Here is an 8,824-nt window from a genome sequence, read left to right as displayed (position 1 = left end):
ATCTGTTGTTCACAGAGGAGTTGGGATCAGTTCACTTTCAGTGATTTCAGTTCAAAATGTGAGGTGAAACAAGCATTCAGGGTTCATGCTGTTTGGGATCAGAAAAGTTGTTTATTGCAATTTGTTGGTGGGATGACAACAGGCAGAATCAGAGGTGACCAAATACACATCGTATACTGTACATCTTCCAGGTGTTGGCATTTAGTTACAACCACAGGGGAAAATAAATGAACACTGCACATTATCTTCAGTGCTCTCTCTATTATTTTAATGACACTGAAAGTTCCCAACTAACATCATTTTATGGTAACTTTTCTGTGCTAAATTTAACCCAAACTACCATAATCCCACATTTCATTGTACATCCTACTGTGTTTCATTTTTTCCCCAAATCCTAGAGCCAGGAATAAGTAAAAACGACAATATGTAGGTCACCATAACCACAAATAGTTAATTTCAGCCAAACTACCATGATGCATAGGTTCCAACAATCTTAACTCTTCAAAACGCCTATAAATATACTGCAATCTTGGGTTATGCACTGATTTAGGCACTCATAGATTGACATGAATTATTTTATATCAAAAGTCTTCATTTAGGCCCATTGGTCAGAGAGTGTTTCATCTATGATTTCAGTATGTTTTTCTCTTCAGAAGCTGACCAGATGTCTTGCTTGAGCAACATTTACTGCCGTAAGGCCTCTTTTGTCCCATGTGTGCATGTTGCTTCGGTGCTCACTTATCTTTGATTTCAGGCATTTGTTGTTTTTCCTTGCATAAGACTGACCTCATAGACATTTCAACATAATATATCAGATCAGTTGAGTTGTTTATGTTATTATGTTTTCCTACATGAGGGTGAATAAATGAGCCACGTTTATATATACAATTACATTGAGCAAAGATAACCACAACTGGGTTGTTACTCAAAAATGTTTGCTTATTCCCAGTTTTATAATTAGATTTTAGTGGCATGTTTTTTTTTTTTTTTCCTTTTTCACTCCTGAACAGCAAATTGGGGTTGGAATTAATTATTTATGTGTGGATTGAATTATTTTGTAAAGTCAATGCCTTGCCAGATGGAGAATATTGGACCAAAACATCTGGGTTTGGTTTGGTTTTGGTTGGTTATATTCGAGTTACTCCTTCCTTTTTTAATCCCTATTTCCTTTCCATGCTTTCCTTCAAGCCTTTTGTCTTGATGAACGGGTGAGGGTGAAAAACTATTTGCCCTGAGCAAGGAATTCCTGTCACACAAATGTGTGGGAAGAAAGGTCTCATATGTCATGATCATCACATCCAGAAAGTTGGTGTAATTGAAACTGAAAAAGAACCATGGAGGGGAGGTGACACAGAGGGGAGGTGACATTAATGAACAACTTTTTCAGGTAGAAACATACTGGATCAATAGATTAAGCTTTTTCCTAAATGAAAGCTGTGCCTAAGATTTTATTTAAAGGGATTTTAGACATTAAAAAGGTTGTCCAAACTAATGGATCATGGTTAGTTTGGGTTAAACTAAGAACATTTTTGCCTATGTTGACCTAAATATGAACTGTGTTTGCATTTTGTTACTTGTCTTGTCTCTCTTGTCTCTCTGGGATTTTAAGTTTTTATTCCACTGTTGTGAAAGAGATCCTCCTCCTTAATTGGTTGAACTGAAAGTGCATTGATCCCCCGTGTGATTCACAGAGGTTCACCTGGCCAAGAGCAACTCAGGACTTGTTTTTGTTTTTCCTGTTTAGACTACAATTGGTTGTGTTCTTTTTTCCATTTTAGCTCTCTCTTTCTCTCTCTCCTGCACAGCCTCGGTTATATTCAATCACTGCTCAATTATAATGGGCCTAATAAGACAATATGAGGCCTGGCATGCAGAAAACAATGCTCTGTTCCATCTTTTTTTAGTTGATACGAAGAGAGAGGGAGAGAAAGAGGCTGAAGCAGGGCACAGATTTTTATCTGCATTATTTTAGAATTGTTTGCTGAGCCCAAAGATACACAAACCCACATAAACACAATCATGAGCAGACATACATGTGCATACATGCATACATGAACACATGAACACAGGACAATATGCCCCTGATGAAGAGAAGATGAATCCCTGCTGCAGAGAGACAGAGAAGAAGAAGATCACCTCCCCGTGTCCCCTTGCCAGTAGCACACATAGGAATTTTCTAATATTTGCCTTGAGAAGGAGAGCAAGAAAGGACAGCGAGCGGTCTTAATGTTGCGCTGTTAAAAAAAAATGGGAAGCCAGTCTGTTTTTTAGCCTCGTACCACCCCGTGTGGACACTTCTGTGTCTGGCAATAGCTTCTGGTCTGACTCGACAGGCTGATCAAAGCGATAACAAACAGTGCTGCTTTCCCTCTGGGTGAAACTGTATGTGTTGTGATGTTCAAAAGCAGCTGTGGGTTGAATAAGGGAGGTGGGGTGGGGGTGGGGGGTTACAGTAGCAAGCTATATAGCCCTAGAAAAAAACAAATAAAAACTAAAACCAACAACCGTAAGGCTCACCATGCTTCTTTTAAAGGTACAGTATGCTAGTTTTGTCAAACCAATGCTCATTAGCATCCATCACCAAGGAAACCAGCAGCAACATTGTACAGTATTTTCTACACATTGACCTTCTATAGCAAATTGGCCAAGCAGTATCGAGTCTGGCTCTGCACTCGCTATATCTTCCATATCATATGTCTGGAGTCTCAGAGAAGTTATTTGAATCTGCTATAGAACGTATTGCAACTTCTTGTCACTGTCATATTTCACTTGTCTGTCACCGCTACCAACAATAGCCAAGGAAAAGGTGTACTGTACTAATCCAGCTGTACTGATTTCTTTCATCTTTTGTTTTCTCAGTGGATGAAATGGAACATACTTTTTTTTTTCTCTTCCCATTGCCCAGTTGTGTTTTTACAGTTTTTCTCAACTGATTTGACACATTTCTCCAAAATACTGACCGCATTCTCGAAACTGTTAAACCTTTGATGACTTTGCAAAAGTAACTGTACATTTTTGTTTTTGTGCAAAAAATACAAAACTATATAATTTTTCCAACTCACGAAATACCCAAAGCAAAGGCCCATGCTCTCAAAATAGTTCACCTGGCTGTCTGAACTCTAGAATTTTGCCAAAAACACAGTTCACTTGTTTGTGGTTCCTTGTGAAGCAAATTGTTTTCCCATCATGTTTAAAAATGCGTCTACCTCTTTTCTGTGTCCGCTATATTCTGTAGACATACATGTAATCACCAAAATGGACATATGAAACTGTGAAATATTACATATTGTATTTCCAAAATGTGCGAAGCAGACATAGAGTTCACTGCAAAGTAAATGTTTCATTAACAAATTATGTGAAAATATCCATAAAATCAGATTATCATCAGTATTCTTGTGTGCATATATCTGAATGTATTATCAATAGATTGATGATGTGTGTTGTTTTGATATCAGTATCTGATTTTTATGAAGATGCAATCTGAAATGGAAACGGCACTTTATTTTGCAGTGGAGTTGGGCTGTTGGATGGACATGGTCACTCTTTTGAGAGCATGGATAAGTGTGTCAAATCATCTGAGAAAAAAATATACATGACTTGTTGAATTTTGTCTGTATGGACAGTTGCATTGTGGGCACAAGCTGAGAATAACAAGATGGGACTATGCTGATGTCTTGCTTAAATGGATCAATAAAGGGAAATGAAAGTGACAAACAGGGGTGGTGAGTCACTAGAACAGCAAAAGCAAATTCTTGAACTGCACATGCAATGTCTCTGTATTTCACATTTGTTATATTGATTATCAATTTTAGGCTACATTGTTTTTTTTAATATTGTAAAAACTTCTAAACATATGAGATAGACATTTATTTTAACTCTGCAAGCATGCATACAGCAGGTATGTCTTCTTTTTGATATATGAAGCCATTTGAGGCATCATACCAAAATATAGACCCCCCCCTCCCCCGCCCCACCCCTTTCTTTCTCTCTTTCTCTCAATGTGTCTTCAAGGAATTATTTGACCACCTTCCTTATGAGTGCTGACCAAGTAAAAGCCAATACATCCTTCAGGCTCTTTTTTCAGAGTCCAACCTCGCAGATTATTCAGCTGTGTTGATGATGACTCAGGATTGAGCAGATTCTCCTAGCAGCTGGCATTTTGGACAGAAGTTTCTGGAGTGCATGGCTGTGGGCGCTGCGTGCGTCTGTGAAGTGTCTGGGGTTGGGGCTAAATGTTAGTCAGCTTACTAAGGCTTGATTAGAAAGTCTTGTCTCCCCAGGGTCCTCACTTCACCTTGTGTTAGCCTAAGATGGCAGCAAGGAAAAAACGCCCGCTAACTTGTGCACTGAAACACGCAAGTGGGTATTAAGGGACATACATGCATGAGAACACATGCTCACACACACACAATACAGTAATAAGACGAGAAAATATCAACTCTTATGATGCTGTTTTTTCTTCAAACAGTTAAGCTGCTTGATGAAATGTGGTGTAAAAATGAGCCAGCATCATCAGCCATCATTCATTTCTGTACAACACTGATATGGACCAGTTGTAAGCTACATGACTTGGCTGTGTTTTTAAAACTGTTCACTTATATCTCACTCTCTACTTTCAAAAATGCATGCACCCGTGAACAAAAGTCTTTGGCACACCCAGATCCATGCAAGATCCTTTATTTCACCTTCTTAATGTGTTAGTCTTAAGGTCTCAGACCTTTATGTCTTCATGTTCATGCCCTGATAAAAGAGGCTGAAGGCTTGGCACAGATAGTGGTTTAAAAAAGCATCTTGCATAGATCTGAGTGTGATGAAGACTTTCTTCTTCACAGTTGCACACTTTAACTGTTGTATTTGTGTGTAGCAGAGCCAGTGAGCTAACATGAACAACACCAGGACTCTGTTACACTTACATTAGTAACACCTGTGTTTACCTGCTATTTCAGGTCAAAATGGCTGCTGTGAAAAAGGTCTGTTTGTTTGTCTTTTTTTTTTTTTTTACAGGTGTAGTGTTAGTGTAAGTGGTAATAGTAGCAATAGTTGGTAGTAACATTGATAACAGTAGTAGCTGTTATAGCAGCTGCTGTTGCTGTATTAGTAGTAGTACTAGAGGTAGTGGTAGAAGTAGTAATAGGTCTGGTAGTAGTGGCAGTACTTGTAGTAATAGTACTTGTAGTAGTACTGTAGTCGTAGAAATACTTTTTGTATTAGTGGTCGTAATACTAGCAATAGTGGTCAAATTTGTAGTAATAATAGTTGCAGTAGTAGTTGTTATAGTAGTCATTTTAGTAATAATAGTAGTATTGGTATTAGTAAAAGTAAATGATGAAAGAGTAGATAAGATATCTGATGAGACTGCATTTATGGAGCAGAAGAGCTGAACTGAAGAGATCATAATCTTAGCCTAGTCACCATTTTCCATAATTAGATCTAATTTATTGTCTTTGGAGGCTTTGGAGTGCCTGCATGGATTTTTTCAGCTCCTTGGTGATTTTTTCCCCTGTGCATGTTCCACTGTTTTCCAGCATCCAGCAAAGATACTACAGCATCATCATTTTCCAGAATCGACTGCATCATGTCACACACACACACACACACACACACACACACACACACACACACACACACACACACACACACACACACACACACATGCACACACATGCACACACACACACACACACATGTGACATAATCCCACAGATGTACAGTAGTGACAACCATTGAATTGGAGTTGGGTTCAGCAATTATAGCTCATGTTTATACCCCCCGTTCTATGTGGATATTGGTATGACTCATAAATTACATATTTGACATCTGCATCAATTTCCATTAAGAGAGGCTACTGTAGGATGAGGAGCACTGTAGGGGTGGAGTGGGTCAGTGGGTGGAGAGTCAGCTTATCGATCACTTGTTTCTGCTTTTTAAACATCTCATAAACCCTCCACACAAATATTTAATGAGTGATTCCATTTCCATCTTTTCCTGTACAACCATGACGTCGTCAACCATGATGACAAGTTGATTCTCAAAGCACTCCCAGTGCATTTATATCATGTGATGCTGGATTTTTTTGTGGAGCAAATGACAAGTTCACCATATTGATGGCAGATGAATTTAACTGATTATGGTCTGTGCAACTAACAAGTTTTGAACAGTCAGATCATGCATGTTTCCTGTTTTGGTACTGGCATTCACAGCTTTAGTTTTTTTTAAATGAGCTGACAACAAACAAAGTCAAAAAAATGACACTTAACTCCTTTAACCTTAGTTTTCTCTTAAATTTCCTTATAAAATTTCCTTCAAAGTTTAAAAAAGCTTTTTTTCCATATTGTAAACAATGTCACATACTCAATCTGTATCTGCTGGTTTTCAACGCATCACTGAAGCAACATCACACTTATATTGTACTTATATTGTATTATACCAACCAGCCCAGTTACCCCTGGAACATGTGGATCAGGGGGCTCACAATACACCAGCCTCCCTCAGCATTGCACCTCCTAAAAAACCACAGCACTGCTGCAAACACAACCATTTTTCAGGGTGAAAAATGGGGGAAAAAACATTATAGAAAGTCAGGCAGAGAGAGCTGGTGTTATGGTCTCTCACCAGGTCTGACCGGGAAGCGTGACAGAGGAGATGAAACCAGCAGATGAGGGTGGGTTGGTTGGGGGTGATAAAGAAGGACAGAAAGACAGGCATGATAGAGGGAGAGAATCAAGGAGAGGGAGAGAGGGGTCATAAACCAGAGACACCAGACTACTGCAGCCGGTTAGACCGAGAGAGCAGCCGACATCAATGGCCGTTTCACGCTGCAGGCAGAGATCAATATGCTTTTATAGTTCTCAGGGAGGCACAGAAACACACATAAATATATTATGTATGCATATATGCACGCATACACAAACCCACTCTTACCCATTCACACAAAGCATTTGCAGGCACGTAAGCAGCCACATACAATTGAAATGTTTTCAGATATTGCATTGAATAATATATACCCACAGCATGCAAAATACACACAAAAAGCATTATTTCCTCAGGTTATGAATACAGGGTGGATTCAGCTCTGAGGCACTTCAGCTGAGGCACCCAGTGCACACACAGAATACTGAAAATCCTGTGTCATTTTTTTCCCTTTGCAGCTTTTAGTCTGACTGATGCCTGTCTCCTGTCTGAATTTAGTTCAAGAAAACTTCAAGATGTGTTGTATGTATTTGCAATTTATTCAGAAGCAGAGTAAAAGGTACAAGGACGACATTTCCACTTTAATCTATCCTGTTCTGTGCAAATCTACATTATGTACAACATGGCTGTCAACAGCCCTTGATCTGCTCCCTGGAGCTCTGTCTCCATTATCCTCCACAGGACATTCCTTTAGGATTTATACCTGTTCTGTTCCAGCTCTGCAGTCGATATTTATGAACTACATTTCTGCATTACAGAATCTGTAACTGCTTTGGAGGTGAGTCCGGGAGCCATCAATCCTTCTCTCCGAGCCACTGGGCATCAAAATGCAAGACAGCGGGGACAGACACAGCTCTCAGTCCACACGACTTCAAACTAGGCCAAGGGGTCGCACTTTTATGTCACTGGTGCAGCAATAAATATCTGCATGTCTGCTCGGGTCTCAGGTAGTTTAATTAGCAGTAAACAGCTTTAATCTGACAACAGTGATTCCAGCAATAAATTTTTGTTGGTCTGCTCAGGTCTCTCACCTGCTGTCAGCTGCTTAGGATGCCTGCTGCTGCCAACTAGTGGTCATATCAGACATTGCCTTTGGATTCACAGGGTTCCGTGCTCCTCTCAGTGACAGCTGCAATAGCAGTGCCGCTGTAATGTGGTGAATACTGAATGCATATTTATCAATGTAAATCTGGCAGTTATATTACGTTGTTGAACTCACCTCTAAAAACCCCTTTTCTGGCCATGAAATCACAATTCCATGACCAAGGGAGAAACACTTGAACACTTAAACACTTATGCTGAGTGGAAATACAGCAGATGTTATGTTCTGTGCATAGTCATACACCAGAGCACACAGGTTTGTGGAAAAAAAGATGAAATGATAATTGTAATCAAAAATGGAAAAAAATAGCTAATAAAAATTGAAAATTGTAAAACATTTAGACATTGAGAAACAAAAGCCCATAACATCACCTAACTGCCTTAAAACTCCTGATTAAAAAGTAACTAAACCTCAACAACAAGTGTCTGTGAAGCCTGACCTTTAATGGAGAAAAGTATGGTGGGTGGTGACATCACCTGCCTCCAAAGACCAGGTACTCACTTTTCACCAGCAGAGGTCAGACTTATAGTAACATTTTAAATTTACGGGACCTCTAGTGGTCAGGTGAATAATAACGCCATTGTGTAGTATTAAGCGAGCAACAAAGTATCTGTAAGTATGTTGGTGGGGTGGCGGATGAGTCAGTCAACACGACTTTCACTCAGTTGGCCTGACTTCCAATCGAGCAAGAGATTTTTTTTATTTTTATTTTTTTGCTAGCTAACATTAGTTACCCATATATATGCATTTCGTAACCTTTACCCTGACCTTTCTCTAAACTTAACCATTACAGCAAACCTCTCTAACCTTAACAATAACCTTTTCCTATAACCTTATGCATTTTTTTTTTTTTTTTTGTCAGCCAGCTCACTCTTATTAGTTCACGTAATGATCTTTTGGGTTGTATTAGAGACACTCCTGCTGGTCGTATTAGAGGGTTTGAACAAACGACCTGTGGGATCATATGGTTGGAGGGCTTGTTCGAATTTATCCACAGACACCAGCTTTGACATGTGAGTTTTGTCGGTGGGT

The sequence above is a fragment of the Myripristis murdjan genome, chromosome 10 (assembly GCF_902150065.1).
Source record: "Myripristis murdjan chromosome 10, fMyrMur1.1, whole genome shotgun sequence".
In the NCBI taxonomy this organism is placed as follows: domain Eukaryota; kingdom Metazoa; phylum Chordata; class Actinopteri; order Holocentriformes; family Holocentridae; genus Myripristis; species Myripristis murdjan.
Note: the sequence above shows the minus strand (reverse complement) of the source record.